Below are 16,808 nucleotides of genomic sequence, written 5' to 3'. Positions count from 1 at the left end.
CTCTCCACCAATCCATCCCCCCAACCACCAAACCCTCACCCCAACCACAAAACCACCCACCACCACCAAAACCCCCCATCTCTCCCCACATCCACCCACACCCCCACCACCAACCCACCCACACACCCCCCACCCCACAACCCAACCCCCCTCTACCCCACCAACCACACACCACCACCCCCCAACCTCCAACCCCACAACCTCCCAATCCCCCACATCTCTCCCCAATCCATCCCCTCCATCTCTCCCCAAATCCATCCCCTCCATCTCTCCCCAAATCCATCCCCTCCAACTCTCCCCAAATCCATCCCCCAATATCCATCCCCAAATCCATCCCACCATCCATCCCCAAATCCATCCCCAAATCCATCCCCACATCCATCCCCAAATCCATCCCCTCCATCTCTCCCCAAATCCATCCCCAATCCATCCCAATCCATCCCAACTCCATCCCCAAATCCATCCCTCCATCTCCTCCCCAAATCCCTCCCCTCCATCTCTCCCCAAATCCATCCCCTCCATCTCTCCCCAAATCCATCCCCTCCATCTCTCCCCAAATCCATCCCTCCATCTCTCCCCAAATCCATCCCCTCCATCTCTCCCCAAATCCATCCCCTCCATCTCTCCCCAAATCCATCCCCTCCATCTCTCCCCAAATCCATCCCCTCCATCTCTCCCCAAATCCATCCCCTCCATCTCTCCCCAAATCCATCCCCTCCATCTCTCCCCAAATCCATCCCCTCCATCTCTCCCCAAATCCATCCCCTCCATCTCTCCCCAAATCCATCCCCTCCATCTCTCCCCAAATCCATCCCCTCCATCTCTCCCCAAATCCATCCCCTCCATCTCTCCCCAAATCCATCCCCTCCATCTCTCCCCAAATCCATCCCCTCCATCTCTCCCCAAATCCATCCCCTCCATCTCTCCCCAAATCCATCCCCTCCATCTCTCCCCAAATCCATCCCCTCCATCTCTCCCCAAATCCATCCGCTCCATCTCTCCCCAAATCTCTCGCTCCATCTCTCCCCAAATCTCTCGCTCCATCTCTCCCCAAATCTCTCGCTCCATCTCTATTTCCATCTCTCTCCACCTCTATTTCCATCTCTCTCCACATCTATAGCTACATCGGTTTGAACTTCAGAAAGTTGTCTTCACCACGTCTAGATGCCTACATGCATTAAGTTGCTGCCATGTGTTCAGAATTACGGAGCAATTGAACAGGTGTACCTAAAAGTGGGCGGTGAGTGTATACTGAAGAGTTACAAGGTGTGGTCATTTCTGAAAAAAGGTTCGCTGCCTGGTTAGTCTCCTCCATCCTTTTCTGAATCCCTGACCAGAAAGTGAAGTCAGTATCTAGTAAATGCACCTCCGATAATCTACCCACCATACACCCCCCCCCCAATCATCTACCCATCACACATGACACCCCCATCTATCCATCCTACATCCCCTCCACCCCCGATCATCTACCATCACACATCTCCCCTATGATCATCTCCCCCCATCATACACCCCCCCCCAAATCATCTACCCATCTCCCTCCACCCCCCCCCCCCATCTAACCAGCAGAAGCAGTTCCCTGGACGAGTCTGGTTTAGGTGCCAGAATCAGTCACTTGCTCTTAGGGCGCCCTCACAGGGTGGAGTGTGTTCTTTGTGACACGGCATCCATGTTTGTGCGTCCTGCAGCTGACAGGCCACATTTCCCAGAATAGAAGCAGCCTTTGCCAGGGTGGGGGTGGGGGGTGTTTGCAGTGAACAATGTCACATTCAGTTAGTAATCAGAAAATGGCTGCAAGCAACTGGCAAAGGAAGGAGAGCTGGCTGGCAACACAGCTGTGTATCTAGGATTGTGTGCGTCTAGACAGAACATATCCCATCTCCAATACACCCTCCCAACGTTACACTTCAGATATGGCCAGAGGAACTCTGCAGAGAAGACGGAATACAGGCAGATTATACTGCGGGCCAATGTTAATTCACTGGACTCACAAAACACACATTGTGTGGGGGGAGGGGCAACATTAATATCGGATCTACAGTTCAACTTTATCACCCAAATTCAAATTACATCCAAGCCAGAAATCTCCACTTCTGTCAGAGAGGCTGCTACGCTTAGAGCGAGCCGGCCATACATACATGGCTGGATGGACATTCCGCCGCTTCAGCAGGGACCATCTGAATTTCAATCCATCGATGGACCGTTTCCCACCGTCATTCTCTGTGAGGGAATCAGGAAGTGAAGCGTTGCGGCTTCAGTTCCCTACTGCGCATGCGCGAGTCTCGCAGGGCAATGGGAATGGTCCGCGCTGTCTCTGGGACCTGGTGTGTCCCAGCATAAACCACGGCGGGACAGGAAGAGACATAGACTCCCATGGGAGTCAATGCCCGGAAGTGGGTGCACCGCTATGAAAATAATTTTACTGTTGGGGTCCCCTCAACTTGGGAAATGTTTTCAAGGGGGTCACGGCACTAGAATGGTTGAGAACCACTGATCTAGAGAGAGATTGCCAGAGAGGGGGGTGTGAGTCGGAGAGTGACAATGAGAGCTGCAGAGCTGTGCCTCTGTATATCCAGGAAGTGAACAGGCAGCAGCTTCAGCTGCCCACAGTTAAAATGGCTGCAGCCAGACTCAGTGGAGGGAGATTTCTGCAGCATATTTGGCAAGTACAAAAATCACAGTTTATATAAAATATGCAAAGGAGGCTGGAGGGAAGCTTCAGAATGATGTTTTTATTACAAAATCCCAACCACGACACTACCTGCGTGGAGTTTGCATGTTCTCCCTGTGTGGGTTTCCTCCGGGTACTCCGGTTTCCTCTCACACTCCAAAGACATGCAGGTAGGTTAATTGGCTTCTGTCCAAAATTGGCCCTAGTATATGAATGGGGACCTTGGATTGTGGGCTCCTTGAGGGTAGGGACCGATGTGAGTGTGCAATGTACAGGGATAGGGACAATTGTAGACACTCAGGTTGAACTTGATGGACTGGTGTCTTTTTTCAACCTTACGAACTATGCAAGTATGTGAGCAGACTGCTGTTCCTCTAAGCTCTAGAGCCGCCTGATCACTTATGGTGCTCACAAAGTGCAGGAACATCCGGGCCCCTCCGGTAACCAATAGGCCAAGGAAGCCGTGTGTATTACGTCACTTCCGAGGTTGTCATCTCTCGACTTTTGAAAAAAAATGGGTTACAACGATTAGCTTTCCAAAAACTCCAAATCTGACTTCACAAACCTCCGTCCGCCTTTGTGAAGCCATCTTGTCCTCTCGTCTCCTATAGGTTTCTGAGCTCACTGTCAAAAGTCATAGATTGCTAGGCCCCGGGATCACCTTGAACCTGCAACTATCCCCCCTGCTGGGATTGCTCTGGGCATGCTCAGCCTGCACACAACACACATTGTGCTCTGGACTTGGATTCATGCATCGGTCTGCATGACAATGAAGGGAGAGGGGAGCAGAATGTAAAAGAAAAAAGGATAAAATGGGAAAGGAGGGGGGGGGGGGGGGGGGCAATACTCAAGGACAGCAAAGAGTTAGGCGATACATAGGCATCTCCTGCGGTGTAAAGCTGACGCGTTGCCTTCAGTGCTCCTGTTCTTGCCATGTAAAGGATTTTAAAAAATTCAGACAACTGGGCAGCTGGCTGCTAAGCATTGCTACTTTCAGAATGGACCATCATGGATTTGTCTTTTGCCCGATACCCTTCAGGTGTTGATCACACGGGCATCAGCTGTGCCCATCACCGTGATTCCCATATTACACAGCTACGGTTTATGCATACTTCGAAGGCTGGAGGAATGCAACTACACAAAAAATGGCAGGCCTAAAAACTTTTTTTTTTTTTTTTTTTTAAACTAAAGGAGGAAGAAGGAGGAAGAAAGAAGAAGAAGAAAGAAAGAAAGAAGAAAGAAGAAGAAAGAAGAAGAAAGAAGAAGAAAGAAGAAGAAAGAAGAAGAAAGAAGAAGAAAGAAGAAGAAAGAAGAAGAAAGAAGAAGAAGAAAGAAGAAGAAAGAAGAAGAAAGAAGAAAGAAGAAGAAAGAAGAAGAAAGGAGGAGGAAGAAAGAAGAAAGGAGGAAGAAGAAAGAAGAAAGGAGGAAGAAGAAAGAAGAAAGGAGGGAAGAAGAAAGAAGAAAGGAGGAAGAAGAAAGAAGAAAGGAGGAAGAAGAAAGAAGAAAGGAGGAAGAAGAAAGAAGAAAGGAGGAAGAAGAAAGAAGAAGAAAGAAAGGAGGAAGAAGGAGGAAGAAGGAGGAAGAAGCCAAATCTCGCCTCTGTTCAATGGCGGAGACATGGATTTTAATGAACAGATTGTTAGAAAAGTTCCTTCTATTTTAAGACGCAGCCCGAGCCGCGGGACCGTGTGAACTTGTTGGTGGGAGGGGTTTTCACTGATGCGGAATCAGAAACCAGTATGGTTACCATGACAACCAGAGCTGCGCTGCTCTCTCCCCATACAGCTGCCAGATATAAAATCGGGGGTGACAGGCCAGAAAAGAAAAAAGATCTTCCTGTGAACGTCTATGTACAATATGGCTGTAAGTCAAGTCAATGGCGCAGCCGCCGACGCCACCCCCCCCCCCCCCCCCCCACGCTCCCCGACAGAGCTAGAAGGAATTAAGAGTGAGAGTCAAAAACATGTGGCTGCACAGACCACCCCGGGGGACCTGAGATACGACACGGTGGTCTACAATACCCAGAAATATTTATACTGTAAACTTATATGAAGAGTTTCATAATACACCAAACCACGTGACCAAAGACATTTACATCCCCCTCCTCCCCCAGATGTGCTGCACATTTTTATTTGCCGCAACATACATAACGCGCTAGATCAGGAATCTCCAAACTTTCTAAACAAAAAGGGCCAGTTTACTGTCCAAACTTTAGGTGGGGGGGGGGGGCTGTGGCCATTGGGGGTAGAAATTGTCCTTGCATTAGTGTGAGTAAACTATGCCCCCATGGATGGCGTCAGTGGGGACCAACAGTGGCCCCCATGGATGGCGTCAGTGGGGACCAACAGTGGCCCCCATGGATGGCGTCAGTGGGGACCAACAGTGGCCCCCATGGATGGCGTCAGTGGGGACCAACAGTGGCCCCCATGGATGGCGTCAGTGGGGACCAACAGTGGCCCCCATGGATGGCGTCAGTGGGGACCAACAGTGGCCCCCATGGATGGCGTCAGTGGGGACCAACAGTGGCCCCCATGGATGGCGTCAGTGGGGACCAACAGTGGCCCCCATGGATGGCGTCAGTGGGGACCAACAGTGGCCCCCATGGATGGCGTCAGTGGGGACCAACAGTGGCCCCCATGGATGGCGTCAGTGGGGACCAACAGTGGCCCCCATGGATGGCGTCAGTGGGGACCAACAGTGGCCCCCATGGATGGCGTCAGTGGGGACCAACAGTGGCCCCCATGGATGGCGTCAGTGGGGACCAACAGTGGCCCCCATGGATGGCGTCAGTGGGGACCAACAGTGGCCCCCATGGATGGCGTCAGTGGGGACCAACAGTGGCCCCCATGGATGGCGTCAGTGGGGACCAACAGTGGCCCCATGGATGGCGTCAGTGGGGACCAACAGTGGCCCCATGGTTGGCGTCAGTGGGGACCAACAGTGGCCCCATGGTTGGCGTCAGTGGGGACGAACAGTGGCCCCATGGTTGGCGTCAGTGGGGACGAACAGTGGCCCCATGGTTGGCGTCAGTGGGGACGAACAGTGGCCCCCATGGTTGGCGTCAGTGGGGACGAACAGTGGCCCCCATGGTTGGCGTCAGTGGGGACGAACAGTGGCCCCCATGGTTGGCGTCAGTGGGGACGAACAGTGGCCCCCATGGTTGGCGTCAGTGGGGACGAACAGTGGCCCCATGGTTGGCGTCAGTGGGGACGAACAGTGGCCCCCATGGTTGGCGTCAGTGGGGAGGAACAGTGGCCCCCATGGTTAGCGTCAGTGGGGAGGAACAGTGGCCCCCATGGTTAGCGTCAGTGGGGAGGAACAGTGGCCCCATGGATGGCGTCAGTGGGGACCAACAGTGGCCCCCATGGATGGCGTCAGTGGGGACCAACAGTGGCCCCCATGGATGGCGTCAGTGGGGACCAACAGTGGCCCCCATGGATGGCGTCAGTGGGGACCAACAGTGGCCCCCATGGATGGCGTCAGTGGGGACCAACAGTGGCCCCCATGGATGGCGTCAGTGGGGACCAACAGTGGCCCCCATGGATGGCGTCAGTGGGGACCAACAGTGGCCCCCATGGATGGCGTCAGTGGGGACCAACAGTGGCCCCCATGGATGGCGTCAGTGGGGACCAACAGTGGCCCCCATGGATGGCGTCAGTGGGGACCAACAGTGGCCCCCATGGATGGCGTCAGTGGGGACCAACAGTGGCCCCCATGGATGGCGTCAGTGGGGACCAACAGTGGCCCCCATGGATGGCGTCAGTGGGGACCAACAGTGGCCCCCATGGATGGCGTCAGTGGGGACCAACAGTGGCCCCCATGGATGGCGTCAGTGGGGACCAACAGTGGCCCCATGGATGGCGTCAGTGGGGACCAACAGTGGCCCCATGGTTGGCGTCAGTGGGGACCAACAGTGGCCCCATGGTTGGCGTCAGTGGGGACGAACAGTGGCCCCATGGTTGGCGTCAGTGGGGACGAACAGTGGCCCCATGGTTGGCGTCAGTGGGGACGAACAGTGGCCCCCATGGTTGGCGTCAGTGGGGACGAACAGTGGCCCCCATGGTTGGCGTCAGTGGGGACGAACAGTGGCCCCCATGGTTGGCGTCAGTGGGACGAACAGTGGCCCCCATGGTTGGCGTCAGTGGGGACGAACAGTGGCCCCATGGTTGGCGTCAGTGGGGACGAACAGTGGCCCCCATGGTTGGCGTCAGTGGGGAGGAACAGTGGCCCCCATGGTTAGCGTCAGTGGGGAGGAACAGTGGCCCCCATGGTTAGCGTCAGTGGGGAGGAACAGTGGCCCCATGGATGGCGTCAGTGGGGAGGAACAGTGGCCCCATGGATGGCGTCAGTGGGGAGGAACAGTGGCCCCATGGTTGGCGTCAGTGGGGAGGAACAGTGGCCCCATGGTTGGCGTCAGTGGGGAGGAACAGTGGCCCCATGGTTGGCGTCAGTGGGGAGGAACAGTGGCCCCATGGTTGGCGTCAGTGGGGAGGAACAGTGGCCCCATGGTTGGCGTCAGTGGGGAGGAACAGTGGCCCCATGGTTGGCGTCAGTGGGGAGGAACAGTGGCCCCATGGATGGCGTCAGTGGGGAGGAACAGTGGCCCCATTGATGGCGTCAGTGGGAGGAATAGTGTTTTGTTTTGGAGCAACTGGTCTAGATAAACAGAAATCTTCATGATGGGTAAATGTGATTGATTGGAAAGGCGGTGTCTGCCCTGCCCCACCCCCCCCCCCGTATAGCTCTAATGCCGCACATACATGACTGCAGAGGCAGATCTGGATCACCAATCCTCCTATCCAGTGTGTGATCTCTCTCATCTCTTCCACGCTCTATTTTTACAGTCAGCGCGCACTGCTGACAAATCTCATAAGTAGGTCACACCACTCCCATTCTCAATTCAGCAGTAGAAAACACCAAACACCATTAATCCTCCTCGCCATCGCGGCCTGTAAAACGGTTTGAAGAGCGAGCCAATCATTGCAAACTACAAAAGGAGGATCATATAGAAGAGTGAGGAGAGCCCACCAAAGAAAAAAAACACGATCGATAGACAATCAATAAGGAGGCCGGACAATAATCAGAGTGATAATGATGGGGTGTTCTCAAAGCTGGAATTGGGGGGGGTTCAGGTATCACTTCAATTGAGAAGAGTTTCGGTTTTATGTCTCTAAATGAACAAAACACGTTCTACTTTTGCCGTGGTTCTGCACAGAGCAGCCCCGATGATAAAGGTCTCAGTTGCTTGTGCTCTCAACAAAAAAAAAAAAAAACTGTTGAGACATCAAACGGCTGCCATCACAACGGATCACATGTGCAGTGCCGTGGCAACTGCAGATCAGAGGCCAAGACAGCAGCAAAGGTTTAGTTCTGCTGTACAATAGTACAGTTATACCACGAGTGATTGGCACAGGAAAGCCGGGCAACGTACTTGTATGTTGCTGCCTCTCTTCCAGGTTCAGGGTGCGCACAGCACGAGTTTGGCAGATTTCAGCCAATGACAGTTCTGCGTTTACAAAAAAAAAAACCCCAACACAGAACTGTGTACATAGGAAAAGCGCTCTGGCTGTTTCTTCTCCCTGCAAAGCAGAGAGGAAAAACAGCCAGATCAGAAAGTAAAAGCAGCACGCATTGTTAGGCACACAGTTAAAGCGGAGGTCCACCCTAAAGTGGACCTTCCGCTCATTGGAATCACCCCCCCCCCCCTCCGGCGCCACAATTGGCACCTTTCAGGGGGGAGGGGGGGTGCAGGTACCTGTACAGTACAGGTATCTGCACCCACTTCCGGCGTAGATTCTGCAGAAGGTACGCCCCTTTCCGCAGAATCTACGCCCCTTTCCGCAGAATCTACGCCCCTTTCCGAAAGTCCCCCGCTGCCTGCTGGGAAACACACGGATCCCAGAGACAGCGGGGTCCATCCTTATTGCGCAGCGCGACTCGCGCATGCGCAGTAGGGAACCGGGAAATGAAGCCGCAAGGCTCCACTTCCTGATTCCCATACCCAAGATGGCGGCGGCAGCACCCGAGAGACGATCGAGAGATCGGCTTCGGGTGACATCGCGGGCGCGCTGGGCGGGTAAGTGTCACTATTTTAAAAGTCAGCAGCTACAGTATTTGTAGCTGCTGGCTTTTAAAAAAAAAAAAAAAAAACACGGCGGACTCCCGCTTTAACCCCTTCCCAGTGTCATTAGTACAGTGACAGCGTCTAGTATTCTCACTGTATTAGTGTCCCTGGTGATGTCAGTGTAAGTTAGCGTCAGATTGCCTGCCACCCTATCACAGTCCCACTATTAGTTGCTGATCACCATTACAATATAGCATCTATAGCTGCATAAAATTCCAACATAGACATGTGATTGACACAACCAGGACAGGGAAAGTATGGAATGGCAGGACTGTGTAATTTAGTTGTGCCACATTCAAAATTAATAGCATAAGATAGGAACCCCCTGGGGGTGGAATTTGAAGGCACGTACAGCTCAATTAGAAAACAATTTATTTTATTACATAAAAAGAAGATGGTATACAGTATACATAAAATACTTGGATACAAAAATTGAGAAGATATTTATAACAATGTAAGCAGCACAAGCCTATACATGATCAATGTAGGTATAGTCACCCTACGCGTTTCGGAGCTAATACAAAGTCTCCTTCAGGGGTGTAGATACAACATATATACAGGGAATCTATTGAATAACAGATGGCAGAATGTTAGGACATAAAGACAACCAAACAGGCATGTCTCCTTTACAGGGGCGTTCCAGGGAGGTCTTTTTGGGATCTCCTTTGGTCATAACAATTAGAGAAGAAGATCAATGGTACACCTGTGCTGTGATACGCTGCCTGTCCCTTTTTCCTCCCTCCCTTTACAAGCCCTGAACACTGGCAAAACCAGCTATTTATGTGAGATCATCCACTGCGTTTGGTTTTAATAAACAAGAATTCTGGTATACATCTGATTGTTTTCACAAGCTCTGTGAGTACTACCTACAATCTTTCCTGCAATTCATTGTCATGTCTTTATTAACATACCTGTTTGGTTGTCTTTATGTCCTAACATTCTGCAATCTGTTATTCAATAGATTCCCTGTATATATGTTGTATCTACACCCCTGAAGGAGACTTTGTATTAGCTCCGAAACGCGTAGGGCGATTATACCTACATTGATCATGTATAGGCTTGTGCTGCTTACATTGTTATAAATATCTTCTAAATTTTTGTATCCAAATATTTTATGTATATTGTATACTATCTTCTTTTTATGTAATAAAATACATTGATTGTTTTCTAATTGAGCTGTACGTGCCATTAAAATCCACCCTCAGGGGGTTCCTATCTTATGCTACAACCAGGACAGGGGCTTTTGGAGGGGACTGCAGGGTGGCCTCTTGCCTGACTATGGGCCCTGGCTTTTAAAGTCCCACCATACAGGCAGTAAAGCATGCTCATTATACTCAATGTGGAACCTAATGGGCAAATCCTCCACATTTTTTTTTTTATTAACACAAAGGCTTTTCTGCCCCCCCTATCTTCCATTGTCCCCAATCCATCTGATAGTACAGAGCCTTGGGGGCCCTCTGCACATGCTCAATTTGGTGTGTATTGCTAGAGTTTTTTTCTTGGGAGGGTGCATGTGATCAGCACAGGGCCAATCAGAACTTTCTAGACTGAGGGTCAGGGGTTCTGCAGCCTCATAAGTCAGAGGAGAATGAAAAACTCCCCCCACAAGCTTTAACCAGACAATAGAAGTCACAAGACTGCTATATACTGTAGGGATGCACCGAAATTTCAGCTGTCGAAACATATCGGCCGAAAATGCCCTTTTTTGGCAATTTGACGAAAGAGAAAAATGGCCAATAGAGCTTAAAATGGGGCGGGGCTCTGCCGTCGCCCATCACGGGGGTGTCCTATAGTGTAGAAGAGGAGAGCAAAGCCGCCGCCTGGTTGATTAGAGCGCCAGGAACCTCACAGCTTTCATTTCAATAGCTGCGTGTTCCCTGCCACGTACCATCACATACAGCCCCTCCTCTTTGCCCGGGCACTTTGATAGACCGGATTGGACAGGTGATCTGTCTATCAAAGTGCCCAGACAAAGAGGAGGGGCTGTATGAGACGGCACATGGCGGGGAACACAGCTATTGAAATTAAAGCCGTTATGTTCCCGGCGCTCTAATCAACCAGGCGGCAGCGGCTTTCCTCTCTTCCCGGGCACAGGCTGGCTGCAGCTGATGGGCACTGGTGAGGCTGCATTGATTTCTTGCATTGTGTCCGCAGTCCGAGTCTCTGACCATCCCCTGCACCACGTCCCCAGTCTCTGACCATCCCCTGCACCACGTCCCCAGTCTCTGACCATCCCCTGCACCACGTCCCCAGTCTCTGACCATCCCCTGCACCACGTCCCCAGTCTCTGACCATCCCCTGCACCACGTCCCCAGTCTCTGACCATCCCCTGCACCACGTCCCCAGTCTCTGACCATCCCCTGTATAAAAAATATATATATATTTTTATATTTTAAATAAGTTTTGGTATCGGTCCTTTTCAGTATTTGTTTTTGGCCTAGTGCATTTTTCATTTTCAGTATCGTTTCGGCACCAAAAAAAAAAAAACACCTAATTCGGTGCACCCCTAATATACTGCTGATGAAAAATGCAATTTAGCAGTGCAAATGCCATCTCAAGCGTCTCTTCTCCATAAGTTCAGAGCTCACAAACTTTCCTCATAACGATGATCCTCCAGACCCTTTATTAGCTTTGTTGCCCTTCTTTGTAGTCGCTCCATTTCCAGTACATCCTTCCTGAGGACTGGTGCCCAGAACTGGACAGTATACTCCAGGTGCAGCTGGACCAGAGTCTTGTAGAGGGGAGAATTATCATTTTATCTCTGGAGTTGATCCCCTTTTTAATGCCAATATTCTGTATCATCCGCAAATCGAGATTTAACAGTTTTCCATCCTCCAGGTCATTTATGAACAAATTAGGAATGGTCCCAGCACAGAACCCTGGGGGACCCCACTACCCACCCCCGACCATTCCGAGTACTCCCCATTTATCACCACCCTCTGAACTCACCCTTGTAGCCAGTTTTCAATCCATGAACTCACCCCTATGCTCCATGCCAACAGACCTTATTTTGTACAGTAAACGTTTATGGGGAACTGTGTCAAATGCTTTTGCAAAATCCAGATGCGCCACGTCTACGGGCCTTCCTTTATCCAGATGCGCCACGTCTACGGGCCTTCCTTTATCCAGATGCGCCACGTCTACGAGCCTTCCTTTATCCAGATGCGCCACGTCTACGGGCCTTCCTTTATCCAGATGCGCCACGTCTACGGGCCTTCCTTTATCCAGATGCGCCACGTCTACGGGCCTTCCTTTATCCAGATGCGCCACGTCTACGGGCCTTCCTTTATCCAGATGCGCCACGTCTACGGGCCTTCCTTTATCCAGATGCGCCACGTCTACGGGCCTTCCTTTATCCAGATGCGCCACGTCTACTGGCCTTCCTTTATCCAGATGCGCCACGTCTACGGGCCTTCCTTTATCCAGATGCGCCACATCTACGGGCCTTCCTTTATCCAGATGCGCCACGTCTACGGGCCTTCCTTTATCTAGATGGCAACTCACCTCCTCATAGAAGGTTAGTAGACTGGTTTGGCAAGAACAATTCTTCATGAATCCATGCCGATTACTGCTGATACCGTTCTCATTACTAAAATCTTGTATATAGTCCCTTATCATCCCCTCCAAGAGTTTACATACTATTGATGTTAGGCTGACTGGTCTAATTCCCAGGGAAGACTTTTGGGCCCTTTTTAAATATTGGTGCTACATTGGCTTTTTCTCCAATCAGCTGGTACCATTCCAGTCAGTAGACTGTCAGTAAAAATTAGGAACAATGGTCTGGCAATTACTTGACCGAGTTCCCGAAGTACCCTCTGGTGCAAGCCATCTGGTCCCGGTGATTTATTAATGTTACCGTATATACTCGAGTATAAGCCGAGATTTTCAGCCTCTTTTTTGAGGCTGAAAGTGCCCCCCTCGGCTTATACTCGAGTCATCGCTGTCTGCCCGCTCGATCAGCGTGTCGAGCAGACAGACAGCGGCCATTCTAGAATTCAAAAGCCGCGCCTCCGGCTCCGCCTTCGCCTGTGATAGGCGGAACACTGAATTTCCCAGCAGCCTGTGTTCCGCCTATCACGGGCATCGTCTCATCCTCGTACTACGGACGAGGATGAGACGATGCCCGTGATAGGCGGAACACAGGCTGCTGGGAAATTCAGTGTTCCGCCTATCACGGACATCCGATAGGCGGAACAGCAGTCAGTGGGAAATTCAGTGTTCCGCCTATCACCGACGGAGGCGCGGCTTTTGAATCCTAGAATGGCCGCCGACGAAGAGCTGAAGGACGGAGGCTCGGCTCGGGACGGGACGGGCCGGGCCGGGACGGGCCGGGACGCAGGCTGGACGGGACGCAGGCTGGACGGGACGCAGGCTGGACGGGACGCAGGCTGGACGGGACGCAGGCTGGACGGACACAGGTAGGCTGCACGGACACACACACACACACGGATGCATGGACACACACACACACACACACACACACACACACACACGGATGCATGGACACACACACACACACACACACGGATGCATGGACACACACACAGGGATGGATGGACCCACAGGGATGGACGGACACACAGGGATGGACAGGCATGTCTCACCCTCGGCTTATACACGAGTCAATAATTTTTTCCAGTTTTTTGGGGGTAAATTGGGGGCCTCGGCTTATATTCGGGTCGGCCTATACTCGAGTATATACGGTAAGTTTCCCCAAGTCTAATTTTCATTCTGCCCTCTGTTAACCATGGAGGTGCTTCCTGTGATGTGTCATGAGGACAAACACTGCAGTTTTGGTTACTGAAGCCCCCCGATTCCCTCATGAATACTGAGAAGTATAAATTCAATACCTTCGCCATCTCCCCATCCTTTGTAACCAGATGTCCTTCCTCTTTCTTTATGGGGCCAATATGGTCTGTCCTTTTTTTTACTGTTTACATACTTCAAAGATTTTTTTTTTTTTTTTTGCTCTCCTCCGCTATGTGCCTTTCATGTTCTAATCTTAGCCACCCTAATTGCACTCTTACACTTGTTGCATTCTTTATTCATGCTGATCCCTCAATCTTGCATTTTTTTTTTTTTTTTAATGCCTTCTCCTTTGCTTTTGTATGCATTTTTTTCATTGGAGTTAAGCCATCCAGGGACTTTTGTTAACAAGGCTCATAGTTTAAAGGAAGATGACTCTCGAAAATTCAGTGTCTTGTTTTCCCCTTATGTTTCCCATTTGTGCGATTTATACTGAAGCCAATTGACTTGTGATCGCAGTTACCTAAATTGCACCATATTTCCACATCCGTAATCGGGTCTGTATTGTTGGTAATCAGATCCAGTAACGCTTTATTTCATAAAAGGGAAAACCTTTTTGCGGGTAATATTTTGGTGGCCTTTTTACATATGAAATAAATCAAAAACAAGTTTTTATTTGACTGGGTTGTGCTCCCAGTTGCCTTCATATGTGGATAATTAATTAAAATATGTCATTAAAGTCCAATGCCTGGCTGCAGAGTCTCACAATTAACACGTAGCAAAGATAGAAGAGATTACTTCCTACAACCCATAATTGTCCTTCTGGAGAACTGTAGTAGTCATACATGTTCTGGGAGCCTGAAAACTTGGAAAAATGCTCTCATTTAGAGGGAAAGGAAGCCCAAGTGGGAACTTTCGCTTCTTGGGTAAATTCACAACATGCAAAAGAAATGTCTTTATAGGTGGACAGTTTATAATGTGATGGGGTGGAGATGGCGTCTATGGAGAGCAGAGGAGGTAGATCTAGTCTGTCATACAAGTAGGTCATTTGATGCCCAGTTTCTGTACTACAATATCAAAAGATAAACACTGCCACCTAGTGTACACACCCAGGTATTGTACCACATTCCTTGTATACACACCCAGGCACTGTACCACGCTACCAGGCAAAAATAAAATAAGTCTTAAAATGATCAGACACTTAAAACCTCAAAGTAAAATACCTGTGTGAAAACACCTAGACCAGCCTCTCAACCAGAGATGCATGGAATCCCAGGGTTCCTTGTGCAATGAGCAATTTAGGATTTCCATCAAAAAATATATTTAAAAAATAAAAATAAAAATCAGTGTCAATGGTAATATAATCAGTAGGAGGAGTATTCTTCCCACTTACCACCGTGCTAATCTATACAAGGAGGACCGGCACCCCACATCTAGTGATCAGTGATTTATGAGGAGGTCTCCCCGGCTCGAGAACACAATGTCACAACGGGTGCGATTCCCCCATCCATATCGAGTGTGTGGATGGAGGAATTGGGGAAAATTTTTGCAATCAACATAGCACCAACTTAAGGCCCCATTGCACACTAGGTGTTTAGGCAAAGGGTACAGGGTTCCCATCCAACAAACACTATTAGATAGTGACAGCTGCTACGGCTGAAGGGTGCACTTAGCTATAAGAACAGATGTTCTGGGCCAACATGCACCCAGGAACAAAATAGGAACTTTGACTTACCTGTAAATGCCTTAAAGTGATTGTAGTCTTTTTTTTCCCCTACAAAAACAGATGCTATTACCTTCTCTGTGCAGTGGATTTACACAGAGCAGCCCAGATCTTCTGGGATCCTGGCTCCTCCCTCCTGTTCAGTGCCCCCACGGCAAGCAGATTTCTATGGGGGCACCCGAGCTGGGTCACAGCTCCCAGTGTTTATTCAGAACACCCCCAATTGGCTAGCCGATTTTGATTGACAGCAGCGGGAGCCAATGACGCTACTGCTGTGTCTCAGCCAATCAGAAAGGAGAATCTCAGACTGCAGAGACACTGGTGGACAATCGCTGGACAGAGAGGGACCTGAAATATTTGGGGGGGCTGCTGCACAGAGAAGACTTTAGATCTTTCACACTGGGGCGCTTTAGCACTAAAAATAGAGCCTGCACAGCGCCTCTCAAGCCACCCCAGTGTGAAAGCCAAAGTGCTTTAACAGTGGGGCGGTGCGCTTGCAGGACAGGGAAAAATAAAAAATAAAGTCCTGCAAGCAGCATCTTTGGGGCTGTGGGGAAGCAGTGTATATAGCGCTCCTCCACCGCCCCTGCCTATGGAAATAAAATGTGCAGCGCTGCCAAAGCGCTTTGACAGCATCACAAAATGGGCCCTTTCATTGACTGCTAGCAGGGGTTAAAAGCTCCCCGCAATCAGCTGAAAAACGCCGCTATAACAGCAGTAAAGCACTGGTAAAACTAGCGGCACTTTACCCTAACAGACCAGCCTCCCCAGTGTGAAAGGGGGTCTTATCTTAATAAATAGAATGCATCAAGATAAACCTTCTACACTTTAAAGTGGTTATAAACTCTCCATATGCCCAGTGAAGTGACTGGCTTCAGGCGAGACAAAGATGAAACAAATCCACCTACATAAGTTGTACCTGTTTGTCTACGGTCTTCTCTCCTCTACGTAGAAAGTCCAGAATTTATACAACTTGTCTGACAGTTCAGGAACAAAAAAGGAGGGCGGAAAGCTGAAGTTACACTCTGCAGAGCTCAGGGAGGAGAGCTCTGAGAGCCGATTGGAGGGAAGGGACACAACCCCCTTCACACAGGAACAGAGCTGAGGATGTCAATCAGCTGGAGATCCCTCCCCGTCACCATATTTTCTCTCGGTGTCAGGAAAACTTTTCAGAAGTGACTAATGCTCATAGACAGAAATGACACTTTGTGCTCTGGATTGAGACAAGCACACACTATTAGGAGGGATATGCTTTGATCATATTTTATATGTCTGAGGTTTACAACCACTATAAGCAGCATGGCTCACTACTTAAAGAGGAAGTGAAGGCCATTAAAAAAAAAAAAAAAAATGCAACCTGCAAGGCAAAGGCATAATGAGCTAGTATGCATAGCATACTAGCTCATTATGAATAACTTACCTGAGAATGAAGCCCCCGAAGCACCCCCCCACCCCCCGTATATCGCCAATACCGCACATACATGACTGCAGAGCCAGATCTGGATCACTAATCTTCCTATAGAGTATGTGATATTTCACATCTC

The 16,808-nt window shown here is 50.1% G+C and overlaps 1 protein-coding gene across 9 annotated transcripts in view; it reads right to left on the bottom strand.

The window, feature by feature from the left end:
• The window catches only part of MAP4 (microtubule associated protein 4), a gene marked incomplete at its 5' end in the record, with an annotated part of 147,157 nt that overhangs the window by 109,721 nt on the left and 20,628 nt on the right, over positions 1 to 16,808 (bottom strand).

The sequence above is a fragment of the Lithobates pipiens genome, unplaced genomic scaffold (genome assembly GCF_037356315.1).
Source record: "Lithobates pipiens isolate NorthernLeopardFrog02 unplaced genomic scaffold, aLitPip1_a1.2 Scaffold_19, whole genome shotgun sequence".
Lineage (NCBI taxonomy): Eukaryota > Metazoa > Chordata > Amphibia > Anura > Ranidae > Lithobates > Lithobates pipiens.
The sequence above is the reverse complement of the archived record's forward strand: the minus strand, read 5'-3'. Positions and strand labels throughout refer to the sequence as shown.